This window comes from Spodoptera frugiperda, chromosome 3 (assembly GCF_023101765.2).
Source record: "Spodoptera frugiperda isolate SF20-4 chromosome 3, AGI-APGP_CSIRO_Sfru_2.0, whole genome shotgun sequence".
NCBI classification, from domain to species: Eukaryota; Metazoa; Arthropoda; class Insecta; order Lepidoptera; family Noctuidae; genus Spodoptera; species Spodoptera frugiperda.
This window is the reverse complement of record NC_064214.1, coordinates 7,390,684-7,404,973: the sequence shown is the minus strand read 5'-3', so window position 1 is coordinate 7,404,973 and position 14,290 is coordinate 7,390,684. Positions and strand designations below refer to the sequence as shown.

Here is a 14,290-nt window from a genome sequence, read left to right as displayed (position 1 = left end):
TCAAAACAAGACTAGAATTCCGGCTAAACTGTGACGTTAACTGCAGTTTGCAAGGAAAACATGTTCTGATAAAATATTAAGTAAATATTGGATTTCGTATCTACCTAACAAGGTCCAAATAAAACAAAGCACATTTTTATACGTATCACGTAGTAACTAGTGAGACACATTTTGTATCTACCTATAGAATAACAGGCAATGGTACACAACAAGCTATGCCAACTAGCATCGACATTTTAATTTAAAAGTACCAATGTATGATTTAATTGGAATAAATAATTTAAGTTTGATTTTGACTTTGATCAAATGTGCGGATAGATCATAGAAAGCAAGATCATGATAAACTAGATGTGTAGCTGTGTGTGAACTATAATGAATGATGAAAAAATATAAGAAAAATAAAGAAATTCATTTCATTATTCTAAGTTTAGTTCCAGACAATCAAGTTAAGGAAGACACAAACAAACGTTAAGTGAAATAACAAGGAAAATCACTAAGAACTACCTATCTCAATCTTTTGAAGACCATTAGCTCTCCAGACATGTGCAAAGGGCATCCACCTTACGTTGAGTAAGTTGTGTATACTTTATCCTTTAAAAGTAAACTCTAAGTTTCTGCTAATTTATTTAACTTGCCAACAAAGTTCCCAGTTCTTTAATCTTTGTAGATCACTCTTAAGTCCCCGTCCCAGTATCTTTTATAGATCACTGCCCAGAATACGAATCACCCTCCCTATCAATTTCCATGCTTTCTTACTCATTATTCTTCGAATTTAATCAGTAGAAAGTTTTAAAACATTCTCAATTGTAGGTAGATTAGATAAAATGTAGTTCAAATTCCGTTTATAAATAAATGCCGCAAATACAGTAATTAGCTACTCCCGATTGGAGCAAAATAATTACAAATACCAATAAAATCAATTGCCATACCACTGACATTGCATAAGAAATACTTCATTTTGTTATGTGATTTTATGTAACTAGTCAAATATTATATGTATTTCAAGATCATTTATGATCTTGAAATACACTACACTTGAAATACACAGATCATTTATGATCTTGAAATACATATAAGGTAAACACAGACGGATTTTCAGTTTGCTTAGTACCTGTTAGGTAGCGGGTATTTTGTCTACATGGATAACGTACCTAGGTAATACCTAATGGACACGCAGATCAATCGTTATCTTAACAACATTATATTGATGAAATTAATGACTAAATTGTTTATGTTCAATGTTCGGACTCCATGATATAGGTAGTGTAAGAGCTAGTAAACCTTCCCAGTAAAGTTTGGTATATAAGATTACAATCACATCACCCAGTAACAAATTTTACTAAGGTTTTAAAAAACCACTTGGTTTACTTATATTAATACATTGACTGCCAACAAAAATCAGTTGAAGTCAAATCCTCCGCTAGCGCCCGTCACTTTTGCCCCCCATGGCGTTTAATGTGTTAAATTACTTATATTAAATACAGATTATAAAATTAGATTTTTTAACTATTAAGGGACTTTTCAATTCCTTTCATATCTTACTAGTTACCTCAAACGGTGGACGTACTTAACAAAACAATTAAAAACCACTTCAATACGAGTATGTTGTCATTAAATTGTTATTGCTATTGGTAGATTTTAATTTTAACAGATGTTCAAACACATTATGGCATTTGATTATGTGAATAGAACTTATGAAAATTAACTGTACCACGTCTGACTACATATACTATTTATTTCTTCACTTATATAATTTTGGGGGAACCATCCAATGACTTCTCCCGCCTTGGGCGAACTGAGAGGGAGTGTCCGGCTCTTATTGACTAAGAACCACCCCATTCCTACTCCTGCTTTTTGAGCCCCGAGCCCCGGTAAACCCTTTAGGTAGTCCAAAGTTCCGGTTTACTAATATACTAAAGATGTTTATAAGTTTTTATTGATTGGAAACAAAAAGAACGCGACGACAATTAAAACTTATCGGATGGACGGACAAACAAATGATAAAAAGGATCATCTGAAGGTGAAATAAGTGAGAGTGCGAATTATATAACTAAACTAAAATAAATAACACAAAGAAAAATCTTAAATTTATACATAAATCTTTTAATTCGTGTATGATCCCATTCTTAACAGAATTTTATTTCTTCGGGGCTGCGTATAGCAGGTGTAGGAACGGTTGATTTTTAGTCATTAAGACTCTGACACTCTCTGTCTCTCGCCTCACACAAGGCGGGAGAGAGGGGAGAAGTCATGGGATGATTCCCAACCCCCTCCCCCTTAAAACAATTTTATCGATATAAGAGCCTAATACTAAACTTATTTGCACTAGAAATACGCTTTGTTTTAAGGTTAAGACCGAGCCCTTTCTCATTTCTGCTTTTAATACACATTTTAAAAGCAAATCACGACGAACAAGACAAAACCAACAATACACTTAATACCATATTTAATTTCAGATAAAGTTCTTGCTAAGTCGATATTTACCTTCCACAAACAGGCCAGCTATGCGAGCATAAAGTAAAGAAATAATATCAGCAATATTAAAACGAACGTCCCATATAGTAAGTAATCCAACTGTTCTATGCACCATTTCGAAAACACTTGCATACCAGAGAAACACTGTATCGTCATATTTATAAAGTTTTTTGACACTATAACAACCAAAAAGGTTTTAATAACTTATAAAAAGTAAAAGAAATGTCTGTTATCTTTATCTCCAGTTTGACAGCGAATCAAATATCAAATATGGAATCCAAACAATTGACGCAACACTTTTCAAGTTCACACTTCAAAATGAACCACTCGAGGCATGTATTTGTACAATCAGAAGCAAATTAACATCCATCTAATTACGGTATTCAATTTAAAACGTATTTAGCGCACACAAAATGTAATTAGAACTTATATTTAAAACGTTGTAATGGTAAACGATTACGGCGTGACTCGGTTGAGTGATTATCTTATTCTAAGTTTTGCTTCAGATCTGGAGTCGTCAGAATGTTCTAAATGACGCGGTAATCCGACAAACAACAGTGTTAATATAACGTTAATTACTACGAGCAGTTTAGATATAGGCTCTACATTTGACGCTTACATCAAGGAAGTGGAAAATATAGGTGTAAACAGACACTGCCTCTGTTACTGAGTCTTTAAAGCCTTTTGGGGTCCATTTAAATCGTAGATCCATCATATAGGCTAGATAAAGGATGGGTATCACCATATTAGACTACTAAACGCAAGAATAGCTTAAAATCCCCCATCAATAATATACCTATTGTCAGGAGTCGGAACGGGGTGGTTTTTAGTCAGTAAGAGTCTGACACTCCCTCTCGCCTCGCCCAAAACGGGAGAAGTCATTGGAAGATTTTCCCCTTAATGATGCCAGCGTTCTCGACGACACGAAATCCTTTATGTAGCTGTTACACGGTTAGGGTTAGTGCAATAGCTAAATCGGCTTAGACGCTGCACGCAACATGCAAGCGTAGACGCAACCCATAGCATGTTGTACCTTCTTACAAAACTACATAAATCGGTCCCCTTTGTTGGGCTTACAAACGCATCCACGACAAAAGGCAAAACCCCAGTTCGGTATGACTTTTTATAAAAACACACAATGAAGGACCCTCCCAGGGTAAGTTAAACCACTGGAATAAAGAAAGTATCAATGCATTTGTGAACTAAACTACTTTAAATAGGAGACATTGTTATTCAAGACGCAGTGATAACCTTTTCGAGTGAATTAAGTAATCGATTTGCCAAATTAGACCTTACGTAACTGACGTACGTGGATTTACTTTTGATGAAAATCGTCATTGTTGGCATGACAATAGTCTATGTATTACTTAAACAAAATTAACGTAAAAAACTAACGGAATTGATCATCAAAAATATATCTTTTTAGGGTTAAATGACAATGCCAGATCCTGCCCCACTCGATTTCATAAATGTACAAGAAAAGTAAATTAATCAAAATTTATGCAATGAAAATAGGACCCTTGGTTACTTAATAATTATTCTGATAAAGTTGCGGATAAAAAGTAGGAAATAAAAAGAATTTAAAAAACCCAAGGCCTATTTTCTGTTCCTATGGCGACCATCTGCGTTTCTCAGTACGTATACACGAGGAAAAAAACGAGTTATTCAATAAAAAAAAGATTTATTAATGTAACGTGTACGGATTTTAATATGAATTTGGTTTTAATACGTATGTATTAAAACCGTTTGTTAGTTAATTTAATTTTTTTATAATATATATTATAATGAATGCATATTCTAATTATTATTTCGTGATTGAACGTTAGTGATGATAAAGTCATTATTTGACATTCGTTCTGTCTGTTCTGTTTACATTGTTGTTTCGTTATGACTATGAATTAAAAGTAGGATTACTAAAGGTTATATTGGTGATAACATTCCTGCCTTTCATAGCTAAACACCCTATGATAGCATTGTAATAATATAAAGCACTTAATTTAATTATTTCTACCATTATAACTGCAATTAACCTAAACTGGTGCTTAACCTAAAAGTGGTATTTTTTTCTTAGATTTACATAAAAACCGCAACTTCTAAAGGCTTTTAAACATGTTTTTAGTTATCACTAATAAAGCAGCAATAGAATGCTACATTTGGCATGCCTGTACAATATAGTTTTTTGGTGGGGCAAAGCTCTATAGAGATTCTGGCATTGTCATTTAGTACATTCAATACAATTGATAATGCAATTATGTATATAATGCAAAATTATTCATTGATATATTTGTTTAAAAAAACGCTGCGTCTAATATACAGTACATATCACTATCTACAAATATGTTTGTGTATGTTTCTTGAGAATAACTTTGATCAAGTTACCTATGTAATAATAATGTAAATTCTCAACACAGTGTCTAACATTGAATTTCCTTCAAACATTTGAAGCATAACCTTCACATACACGATTACCTGAACTAACCTCAAGTTAGTAAATACAAATCACAATGAGCAGACGATAAAATAGCTCATATTTAAGCCAGTCCAAGTCATCAGAATGATTGTCCATCATTACGGCGTGCTACGGAGACAGAGCACGGCTGAGCAAACAAAGCGCGGGCCATTTGTGGTAAATACTCGTAAACTGTTTCAGTTTTACTATTTTACCACATACATTATGTAGTTTGGTCTTTGATACAAAAGGTTAACTTACTTGAAAAATTACGGCTTTAAAATGATTGAGAGGGAACTTACTTCATTCAATAAAATGGACAAGAAAACATCATTTTTATAAACCCACATATTTTATTATGGTATAAACTGGTAAACGAGCAGACAGATCACCTGATAGTAAGCAATCGTCGCCGCCCATGGACACCCGAAACACCAGAGGCATTACTGGTCTTTTGAGGGTTAGGAATAATAGAAAGAGTTGTTGGGAAATCGGGGATTGGGAAAGGGGGTGATTGGGCCTCTGGTAACGGCACTCACACAACGAAACACAACTGATTAGAAATGAAATAGTAAGTACGGGGAGAATACCTCATGGGAGCTGTAACATCATAGCTGCGAGCTGCGAGATTCTTACAATTGTTTCAAAATTCAATTCAAAGTTCAAAATTCACTAACTAAAACTCATTCAAACACTTGAGTTCAGTGTTTTCTATCTAATTCTTTGAGCAAAACTCGAGTGGAATTTCTGCATCTTATATTCTACGTACAATATTTTCACAATAGCAATAGTTTACAGTACATTACAGTAATCGTCTGCGGTCGTTTAGATAAACATCTAAGTAAGTAAGTATTTATATGTATGTATGTATGTATATGACAGTATGAGGGTAAAAAAATATTTTTCATTTACCTAACTAGTTACAACCAGTTCTAGTTAAATGTGAATAATTATGGCTAGTTACGTATATCTATAGAGATCGTAGAACAATCGTGAGATAGTTCCTAACTGCAAAGGATGAGAGATGAAAATCTTTGTAAGTAGTGTAGATAGATATCTACATAATATACAGACACACATATAAAACATTATTTTCAAAGTTATTTAGTATACATCGTATCGTCACGGCTTTTATCCTCGAAGAGTTAGGCAAAAGCAGGCAGGTAAAGCCACTGTACAATATTACACCCATTTTTCACCACATTGTGAATGTTTTAAGTCCCATGTAATAAGGGCTGAGCCTGATTGCACATATACTGGGCCAAAACTTCGTGCTAATACTGATAAATATTTCGTATAACCGAAAAAAGCCCAGTAACTCTTTACCTGACCCGGGAATCAAACCCGACCTCTTAACCTCTTGCCCTGCAGTCGCACTTGCGACTACTCGACCAACGAGGCAGTTACTTAGTTAACAGATCAAAAAATAAAGAATGATATAGTGCATTAGTTGACTGATTAGTATTAAAATAATCTACTTACTTACCGATAGACTCAGATGGTTTGTTTTAACTGACCGTAAATAGGTATAAATATGGCTAAAAATCTTTCCGATATTATCAACTGTTAAGGTCAAACAGCATTATCTAATGTTTTGAAGTTTGGGAGCCGGGTGTCAACAATAAAATTTATCTCAAACGTCCGAAAATAGCTTCTTTAGTTACGTCAGGAAGAGATAGGCGTTGGCAAAATATAATAAGGAGGCAACCAGCTTAATTAAAAGAGAAAAAATACCACTAATTAAAAGAGAAAATTTAATGTGGGGATATTAATTTTTTTTCCTGTGTCGTGGATGCGTTAAAAAACATACAATTTCACATACACATTGCCACCCTGACCCGAAACAAATATCTGTGGATCACACAATGGGTTGTTTCGTGCGGGAATAGAATCCGTGACACGTTGCGTGCGTACTAGCTGGTTGGCCAGCCACTGCGCCTCGTGTTGTCAAAGTTATTTAAAAGAAAGTATACCATAAACATAATAATAAATGTCTGTGAACTGTACCCATATTTAATCAATATTTAACATTGTTTGTGAATAAAGGACAAAGATTTTAATCTATGCATCAGATTGATAAGAAAAAAGGAAAATTAGATACTTAATTCATATAACAATAAATTGACAGAAACATAATACATATGTATTTTACAAGGTCTATTCAACTTAACGTCATTAGATAATTCTAACGTTTCAATCTAACCATATTAAGTGTAACTAACTAAGGAACCATTACTGAACAAAGGTATCTTACCCCAAAGGACCATTGTGTGTAATGGAAGCAAAAACCCCGGTCGATACCGGTTCGTTATTTCGCATCTGCCATCACGTCAGGTTGGCCGAGTGGTCTAAGGCGCCAGATTTAAGCTCTGGTTCCCGAGAGGGAGCGTGGGTTCGAACCCCACACCTGACAATTGATACGTGTTCTTTTTGTTTCAATATAATTTTTATGTAAAACCTTTTTTGTTTGATTAGCTGCTGTTATCTACTGATAAAATTATACACATGTTTTTAATTTCAAACAAGTTTTTTTTTCGTTGGGAATTTGCGCCATTCATGTAGAATCACATTCGTTTATTATCATTTATTAGCCTTTTTAATTATTAGTTTCGAATATTGACACTTTTTGTTTCGAATGTGAACTGTCCTAAACTCTGTAGTGGTAAAAAAATAACTCAAAGTTTCCAATTTAATAAAATTATACCAGCCTGTAATAACTCCGGAGCTACGGACTAGCTAGCGGGTTTACCGAGTCTTGGGGTAGAAAAACAGGAGTAGGAACGGGGTGGTTTTTAGTCAGTAAGAGTCTGACAAAAGGGCTGTAACAAAACTATTTAGGGTAGACCCTATAAATACTCTTGTAGCACTAGAAGAATCACAAACGATTTGCTGGCCATGTGACAAATCGTGTAATCTACCCATAATTTTTGAGAAATCTTCAGGAATAATTAAATGGATTGGACATCTGAAGCTCGGACTAATATATTTTATACCCCCAAGTGCTTAAATAGTCTATAACACTTGTTATAGACAGTCCATTTATTTCATCACCCTATTCATTTTAAACTAACGTTAGCGTGTCATTAAACAATCTACCTTGGTCCAACGATTAAAAATAAAGCCAATTACAATAAAGAGCCATAATTTCTACATGTGTGGACATGCAGTGAGATGTGTATCATCATAGATGCTGCTGATTACCATGATAATTGAGGCCTCGGTGAACAATGGGCCCTATTCATTAACACTGCAGTACTTTGCATATTACGTGTTATGTCAATGCGATCCCTATGCAACACTGTGCTCTCTGATTGTCCAAGGAGATCGTTCTTGTGTGCACTTATTGGAATCCTAGTATAACTTTAAATAGTAAGTAGTTGAATGATTCAAGTTCCTTTATAATCAAATGGCATCACTACATAGTATAAAACAGTCGCTTTCTCTGTCTCTATGCCCCTTTGTACGCTTAAATCTTTAAAACTACGCAACGGATTTTGATGCGGTTTTTTTAATAGATAGAGTGATTCAAGAGGAAGTTTTCTATGTACAATACATGCATAATATATAATATATCACCATTGTAACAAGCTGGGGCGGGTCGCTAGTCTCATATAAGTGTGGGAGAGCCATGCATCGGCACGAATAAGCTGGTTCGACCGGAGTGATACCACGGGCTCACAGAAAACTGACATGAAACATGACTCCAATAATTTCCGTGTGTAAACCGTGATTTTTAGTGAATTTAATAAGAACACACCCTAAATATCGGCAATTTAGATAAAAGACCTAAAAACGCTACTGTTATTGTTGTTCAACCTCCTACCGGCGATATCAAAGCCATCACTAATCAGATATTGTCAAAATAATAAACTGCATACATATTTTTATCTAGAAAGCGCTTTGTCGGTAACACTATCAAAGAGATCATCTACCGGCTACCGATGTTATCAGCAATTTGTTAAACAAGGACTCTTTGTTTTTATCAATGACCTTCACCTACATTCAAGTAGGTACTAAATAATAGTTTATTGTAAATAGCTCGAAAATTGGTGTTAGGTAGCAAAACATAAAAACACTGTGTCATTGCTGGGTGAAAACTTTTCTCACATGACGACAGATTATGTAATGATAGCTCAAAGTGGTATGACGATTTTAGAATTGTTAAATTAAGTTAATAAAGAAATCCAGCTTTGATTTTCTACTTCTTTAAGGGGCAAAATCATCCAATGACTTTTCCTGCCTCTGTCGAAGCGAGAAGGAGTTTTAGACTCTTACTGACTAAAAACCACCCCTGTTCCTACTCCTGCTTTTCGAGCCGGAACCCCCTTAAACCCGCTAGGTAGTCCGCAGCTCTGGTTTATACTTAACTAGGAAATACTTTTTTATAGTGAAGACATAATACCTAGGTACGAGGCTGAATAACTGCCAATTATGTACTGAAATGATCATAATTTAGTAATTTCATTTAAGTGGGAAGCTACGAGTTCGACATTACGACGTAATTTAAAAATTGCACAGATTTTCGTAATTACAAGGGTGTAATCATAAATAGATTTGTATTTCATTAAATGTTTGACGATGGGTTAGAGAATATAGTTTAAGTGGCTCCATTGATAGGTAAGCACTAATAAGACTGCTCTCCAATACTATTCAAATTATAATTTTTGCTTTGATTCCTTATTTATTTAATAAAAATAAAGTCAAAGCAATTATTTCAGTTAACCCTTAATTAACCACATTTGAAACGTCAAACTGAATTTTCAGTCAGTCTGCCAGTCAAGTCTGAAGCTAGGAGTATAAGGCGAATTTGTGGTAGCTTAGGGTTTAAAAGAAAATCTGTGAAAATAAGGTGCGGAGAATTAAAAATACAGCATAGAGAAAAATACATTAATTGTATATTGTATAATCTTATAATTTATTTACTTTCAGAAATCACTATATATTTGTTTTATAAAGACACACACCTGCGTCATTATCGTTATTTATGAGTATTAATGTAAATGTCGCTTTTGTTATGATAATATTTTCATAATAAAATAAATAATAAAAAAAAAACGTAGAGGAAAACGTCACAAGAAAACCTGTATTATAAATACCTATCTGAAATCACCAATCTGCCGACAAGAAGTATACCTAAGTGGGATGCTTAACTGCAAGCTGACTGTTGATTTATATGTAACTCCTATTACAATAAATATAAAACTCACTAGAGGAATTTACAGATAGACATAAAACTTAATATATAGGGATTTACAATCACTATTCACCCAATTACACAACTTTCAACTTAACTGTCAGTATAAATAAACAAAATCTTAACTAAATTCCTACGTGGGTACTTTGAAAAATATTATAAAAAATAATACCCACACACTACATTGACTCTTAAAACATTCGAGTATTTTACTATCTACTAAAGACAGTCGATAAATAATTGTGAAAAATATAAATATTTTAATGACACCTCGTCGTAGATTATTTTATCTCAATTGTTAAACAAGTTGGCATCGATTTATTTTTTGGGATAATAAATAAAAAAATCCACTATACCTAAGACATATTATTATTGTTGTCAAGTGTTTATCAAATTGTATTAATATATTTTTTTCTTGTAACTTACCGACTATAAGATTTATTTATAGAATTTATTTTATATAAAATTAAAAAAAAATGGTAAGTAATCTCAAATTATACTTACAAACACACTTAAAAAACACAAATAGAAGTCACAGAAAAACTTAACAAAAAAAAAAACAAGCAAGCACACACCAGCAACGATCACACGCGCTCACTGCCTTACATGCGCAGGAGTCGATCCGGGGGCGCGAAGTACACTGCTCATTATCTGCGTTTACTCGAGTGCCCGCAAACTGAGAGTGCCTAATGAGTGACGACAACACACGTGAGGATTTCCTCACGACTTACCATAAGTGAGGGTTACAGATCCACTTGGAGGTCCTTACCTCCAGCTCAGCTCTAGTGTGGTCTCTTGGAAGCCATGATTATACTAATGAAATGTCGTATTTAATGATTTTTTTACTAGAAAATTAAAGGGGATTGACCAACTTGTATGGGACTTTGGCTATTTTTGAACAAGCACTTCAGCTAATAATATATGTTTGATTTATTAGTTCATATCAGTAAGAATGAAGATACAAACTTAGTTTTGTATCAAGATTTATATTTAGATATTTTTTTACATTTTATTGAAACTGATTATGCATGAAATAAAACATTTTTTTCTATTAAATTGCATTATTAATCCGATTCATATGTAATTAAAATATGGTCAAGGAACTCGGCAGGTGGATTAATAATTTTCTAGTACCTTGCCCAGCTTAAAAACCAAATAATAGTTATTATATGTGCACATCACCACCCACCATGCAGTTGCAGCAATAATGTTTTATGGCTGTCCTGCCTTTAGTGTTATTTTCATATAATATATATACAAAATATGTTTTCCTACTAATGTGTCTACTTTGTATTTTCCCACGCAATAAATTGGAGTTTCAACACTCACAATGCAAAAGAACAAAGCGAATAATATCTGTCATTTTGACAAAAAACACAACAGATTGACAGCAGATTGGCAGCACTAAAGTCAAATTCAAAGCAAACTACTACAAATACTTGGTCTTATCATAACAAATACCAATAAAAATGGATTTTTTTAAAGTACAAATTGATACAAAGTTATTAGCGTCAGACATTTACTAAAATATAAATAAAATTATTGGTAAATTACATTTTTGTTGAACAGCCTGTTCAAAAATAGCCAGATTTGGACAATCTCCTTTAAGTAGGGATTTTTTTAGGAAAAATAAAGAAAGTAAAAACTAGACTAGACTAGATTGATGAGGGTGGATTGATTAGTTAGGTCGTCGTTTAAAAAAGTCCACCATTTATGAAGTTGGTTAAAACGATATACCTAAGGAAATGTACGTAGGTAACCTATACAATATAAACTGCCAAACTTTTGCGATTTTCCTTATTAGGCATTCGTTTTTTTTTAGCCTTGTAAAGAAGATTAGAATATTAAACAGCTCCCCCCTCCTCCCCATGGTCACAAATGGACACTGTGTTTAATTAGCCGGGTAAGTTTACAACTGCGCTGTGTTTAACAGTTGGTACCAAGAGTTGCGCCCACGCACCACTGTCTATGTGTGTGTGTGTGTGCTGGATTATTGTTATAGGTGTGACAATAAATGTTTTAATGTGTCTTATTATTAACTGCTATTTATGGACGGGCAGAACAGGTGATATAAGTAACCTAATATTTTATCAAATGAATATTACCCTTTTAATGAATTTTTTTCTTTAATTAAATAATTCAATCGTTTAATTAATCTTTTAACGATTCATGAGAAATTAAAAATTGGGGTCACTCCGGTAGTCTATCTATTAGCAACACATTACACTTAGAATTAAATAATCAGTGGGTTTGCGGGAAAAAACCTCAAAAGCCTTTGGAAACAAACCTTAGAGAGTACAGAACTTCGCTCTCTTTAAAACCACCCAGGCCCAGGTAGTCACCATCGACTCCATAGGGCACTCCCTATGGAGCGGGTCCTCTGAATAGACCAGAGGTACATAACCCTTTGACCTACATTCCTATTTTTAATTCCTAAGTACATTAAGTAGGTGTCTGGTGTTGTCTGTGTGTCGTCTCGTAGTCTGGGCTCCGGGAGGAAACATTAACAGCACAATAAGATCCGGCGCCGCGCTAACTGTCTACTCCGTAATGCAACGAGGAATTATATGTACCTGGGTAGTGAGGTATTTAAGTAGGTAGGTACAGTAGAGGACAAATCCGCCTGATCATTTAAAAATGTTATTGCTTGTACGCAACAAAATCATTAAGGCATGCCCCATGTCTCATTTGTGTTCTCTCACACTTGTAATCCCTTAGTCAGTAGTGCGTTTGATTTGGTTCGGCTTCCTGCGCCGGCGCCGGGACCGTTCACTAGTGATGCGGGGTTCACTCGTCAATTCAAGGTCATGGGGCGGAGCTAGAGAGCGGATCTCATCAGGTGCATGTAAGTATGAACTTAGTGGTGGTCAGGCGCATGTGACCATCATTGTACCTGTCTACTACCAGTATATTGTTTAAATTGGTTTAAATAAAGTAAACACCTAATGTGGTTTTCTTATTAGTTATGTCAAATCTTTCATCCCCAAAAGACTGGTAATGCAATTTAACTCTGGCGTTGCAGATGCGGGTGTCTATAGGCGCAGCCAATTGCTTACCATTCGGTATTACGCCTACTCGTTTGCCACCAACAACTACTACTTGTTAGTACTTAATGTTTGCATTACCTACAGCCACTGGATGCTAGTCACTTCCAATCAGCCTTCAGGAACTTAATGGGAGAAATCAAACGGCTGATTAGGTACCTTTTTTTAAAGGTGCAAAACCATCCAACGACTTCTCCCGCCTTGGGCGAGCCGAGGGTGTTTCAGACTCTTACTCACTAAAAACCACCCCGTTCCTACTCTTGCTTTTCGAGCCGAAGCCCCGGTAAACCCGCTAGGTTGTCCGCAGCTCATGATTAGGTATCTAGATACCACATGCGAGCATCCAACATAAAACTCTGACATCCATTCTACCTACCAATCCCATGAATAATTCAAAATTTGAGACCAGTCTCTGTAAATTACGTTCGTAAATTAGCGGCAGTTTTCGTGATTGAGTATTTAGCGCGGGCAACACTCACGTGAGCTCGTTTAGCACTATCATTAAGCTGGGACCTGCTAATATTGAGGCTGTAAGTATGTTAGTACTAACATTATTTCTAATAACTGAAATAAATGGGAATAGTGACGTTTTAAGTACCTATTATTATGTATTTGTTTAGTCTGTCCTAGATACCTAAGTTTTAATTACCTATGTGGCGTAGGTCATCCAATGTGAAGACACGGTGCGATGCTCAACGGCTGAGTAACCTGGCAACATGTCGTGGATTCGATACACTTCTGGGTATTTGCCCTTATATTTAAAATGTTCATCTGTATCCTTAGTATGAGTTTGCTTTACGTTTAAAATAATCGAAACGAGAGCGCGTTAAGTTTAAAGCGCTTTAATTGGTCGGCTCGAATAAACCAACCATACTAAGGGTACTGGTTTCAGCGAGTTGGGTTCGACCCCTCTTAGTACGCCTTCCAAAGGTACGGAATCCTGCCCGTAAACGGAAGAGAAGTTAAGATAACATACAAAATAATAATAACATTGCTAGCTATTTCCTAGACAAAATATATCCACAAAATAAACAGTTCACACGTAGATTATGTAATTTCCCACTTTAAAAAGTTAGGAGCAGGTAATTCTAGCAAAGAGTTTAGTCTTGTCTTGCGTTTCAATTCACG

General features: G+C 34.8%; 1 protein-coding gene and 1 non-coding gene across 4 annotated transcripts in view; one reads left to right on the top strand and one right to left on the bottom strand.

Moving 5' to 3' along the window:
* The window catches only part of LOC118274148 (myogenesis-regulating glycosidase), a 41,780-nt gene extending 30,999 nt beyond the window's left edge, over nt 1-10,781 (bottom strand). Inside the window, exon 1 of one of the 3 annotated variants that reach the window (XM_035591547.2) lies at nt 10,623-10,781. The gene's annotated coding sequence lies outside the window, so the exon portion shown is untranslated. Of the gene's footprint in view, nt 1-2,484; nt 2,507-10,622 lie in introns of those variants that run through there. The other 2 variants (XM_035591549.2, XM_050705511.1) reach the window with 2 other exon arrangements.
* Trnal-uaa (transfer RNA leucine (anticodon UAA)) lies at nt 7,254-7,337 on the top strand. Its single transcript has one exon. It is a non-coding gene; the product is annotated as a tRNA-Leu (tRNA).
* Nucleotides 10,782-14,290: the final 3,509 nt, after the last annotated feature.